The sequence below is a fragment of the Lonchura striata genome, chromosome 3 (assembly GCF_046129695.1).
Source record: "Lonchura striata isolate bLonStr1 chromosome 3, bLonStr1.mat, whole genome shotgun sequence".
In the NCBI taxonomy this organism is placed as follows: domain Eukaryota; kingdom Metazoa; phylum Chordata; class Aves; order Passeriformes; family Estrildidae; genus Lonchura; species Lonchura striata.
Window position 1 is genome coordinate 20272696 of NC_134605.1, and position 3609 is coordinate 20276304.

The window sequence follows — 3609 nt, forward strand, 5'->3', positions numbered from 1 at the left end:
GGAAATGGGCACAAACTGACAATCAGAGTGGTGCCAGCATTGCAGCAGCCTCAGGTCTTGCCATATTGTGAGACGTACATGGAGCACATATAGCCTTAGATATATTTTAGGAAAGCCTAAAAATTGTCTAAATCAACCTTAATTTTCTTGTGAACTTAATGAAAATATGAATCTTCTCCATCAGCCATGTGTGTTGACTTTTTTTAATCAGTTAATTTAGCTCAGTATGAAGATACTGGGAAACTCCAACCCAAGTGTGAGATATATGCTCCCTGTACAGAAATATACTGATTTTGTTTCTAATACCAAAGGTTTTAGACCTGTGAACAACAACAAACAACATAATGTTCATAATTGTTGACTTTCTGAACAACAGTGCTTCTTCTAACATGGAAACACCAAGATCCTTTGAGGGGATAAATCACATTTTTTCCACAAATACAGTTCACTATTCTTGTCACACTACGAGAAAAAGCATTTCTTCACCACAGCAGCACACCACAGTGTTTTTGTGGCAAAACACAATGATTAACATGGCACTTTCTGTGATCCTGAGGGCTGTGTAGGATTCCACATGGTTTTCCTTGCATCTGCCAGTGGTCGCAGTCCTTTTACATCTTTTAAAATCTTACTTACTAAGTCATTCAATACCTATGTATTGTTCTCTACAATTCTTGCAGAATTTTGCAATGTGTTATGAAAAATAGGGTTCACTTTTACTGACTCTTTTAAATTATATGACATGAGTGCCATGTGGGCTGTATTCTTCATCATCTATATTTTAATTATTTTTCAGTTGTGTGGCCCGACATCCAGTGTCATTAGCTGAAAGGTAAGTCAGAGCCATTCCATAGCCAACTGATGAAGAGCTTTCTGCTCCCCATGGTATTCAGCATCTCCATTTGAAGCCCAAACTTCCCAAAGTGAGGAAGGATCTCCCCTGACTCCACACAACAGGGTTAATCACCTGATTTCAAAAGTAATGTCTTGAAAAAACACCGGTTTTTTTACCAACAAAAGCAATATTTTCCGTCTAGAATTTAGATGTTGCAACCAAGTGAGGAGCTCAAAATACCCTTGGGCTGAATAAAAAACTTTTACCTCCAAGCGTCTTGGTGAATCCCTTCCCCTGAGGCATGGACTGATGTTCAGAAGGCGGCCCCTGCCTCCTATTTGCTTTCTCTGGGTTTGGGATATGTGGTTCCTTATCTTTTTCTGCAAATGGCTGCCCAAATTCATGTTTTCCAGACCACCAATTACAGGATCAAATTGAGCCCAGGTACCTCCTTTTCCTTTTCTCTCCTCCTTTTTCTCTCTTGCAAACCATAAGCTTTTTCCTGAGTTCTTTCTTTCTTCTGCTGACATCTTGGCAGGAATGGGCAGAGATATGTGATACCAGTGATACTTATTAATGTGGAAATTCAGTTTTAGCTAACACAGAGCTATGGCAAATAATGAAGCATTTTTCAAAGTCTGGTTTCCCTGATGGACTCTTGCCCCAGTACCCTTCAGTAACAAGAATCACAGGTGAAAATATCAATTTAGGGTCAAATAACAAATTAGTAATATTTTGTTAGTTATTACTTCCTACAGGCATGGGCTGAAAACTGTAAAGAAAGTTTTGTTATTAAAATGTGTATTAATTTTTACCAGAGAAGAGCTAGCTTTGGGAAGGCTGAGGCTGTATTCCCTTTGTTTTCTGAGTGAAGAAAACATCAGGTAGTTACAAAAGGGCAGGGATTTGGTTTGGTTTAGTTTATTAAGGTCTCATTCAATGCTCTTGCCTGTAGACAGGATGGACACAAAAGAGTGACCATCCTGCAGCAGCCCAGGACCTGGAGTAAACTGGGACACAACACACACACACTGTAACATTGGGGGACAAATTTTATTGGAATGCTGTTGACACTTCTCTGACATCAAAAAAGCATTCACTGATCTCTCCAACATGCGGGACACGCCCTGTGGCTCTGAGTAGTCAGAAATGCCAAAGGGGGAGAAACATTTCAGGCTGTCCTCTTACACGTGAAGAAGGAAAGCAGATCACAAGCCAGCCTTCAAAACAACAATCCTTTTCAAAGTTAACTATGCTCACCTCCTGTGGGAGGAGAAGGCAGCTGAAATGTCATCTGGCCATGAGAAAGTGCAGCCTGGAAGAGAGCAGCTTCAACAGTGAAGAAGTGTCCAGGAAGGGCTGGACCCTGTCCTGCAAGCAGCTGGGTATCTGCCAGCTCATCAATTATTGCTGAGAGGTGGCACTTGTGAGGGACAGGGAGCTCATGGGGGCTCTGCAGCCTGGAGAAGTTTCCAGTAATTCCAGAGCTTTTGTGAAGGATGCTGGTTACAAACTGCTTCCCACTGGATAAACATGTGGGAGGCAAAATCTGCCACCAATGGCGCCAAGAGGTGTGTTAGCCAAGGGCTCAATTAGTTAGTAGTGCTCAATTGAACATTTGCATTCGTAGCTTGACAGAATTTTTTGGGTTCCAAATTCTATTGTTTACTCTTTTTTTCTTGAGTTTCTTAAAAAATAACTGTTTTCTTGTGTGTTATGGTACTGCCTGGTTGCCTGTTGCCCTACATTTTATACAAAGAAATACCTAGGGTAATATAAACCCAGACATATTAATAAAATATAATAATGAGTACTGCATAGAGAAAAGGGAAATAATTCTTTGAAATTTTCAAATTTTTATTGTTCTCACTCAAAATAAAGCAATGTTGAAAGCCTGAAAAAAAAATTTTGAAAGGGATCTAATTTTTCCTTGAGTTTCTCCTGACACATCTTAGACATGTTTTGATTTTCATTAACTATTTGATAGCAGATTCCTAAGGTCGTGGAGAAAACTCAAGAAAACAAAAGAGTAATATTGATAATTGCTTTTCAAAGGGCTCTGTAAGCATTTCAACTGTTCCCTTTGTGCAGCAGTTTAGTAAATAAAATGAATGAATGCTTTATTTAAAAGCATTAATCACTGATGCAAAAGGTTCGTAGAATTTAGTCTTAGCTGGGAAGGTAATAAAAATCCTTTATTATTAATTTTTAACTTTATATTTCCTCATCATGAGTCTGTAAAAATGCAACATCCTATTTTTTTTTTCACATCCTAAGTACAATGGATTTCATTGAAGAAAATATAAAGGCTTTCTCTTTTTTCAGTAATACTGTCTAATTCTCCCTCTGCCCCCAGGTAATAATTAAATATAGAGCATGCAACAGGGAAGGTCTGTTCATAGTCTCAGATTGGTATGAACTGGGAACTAATCCATGGACTTGGTTGTGTGACAATGTGAGAAAATGGTTGGGAGCTCAGAGTAAAGGCTTCTGTTTCTAGGAAGACTCTCTGAAAAGCATATAGCTTTTTTCCTAGAGAGATGCTGCAGAGCCTTTCACATGCTTATTTTAATCATTTATGAAAAATACACTGAATAGAAAAAAAAAAGTTGAAAAAAAAAAGGTGTTTCTAATTCTAGTATTTTAAAGCAGTGTCTCAAGGTTGAGCACAAAACAAACCATACATAAATAGTAGAAAACAGTCTGCATCTTGTTGCCATGACAATGCCCTACTTATAGCACATTAAGCTGATTCATGTCTTTTCTCACCTCAC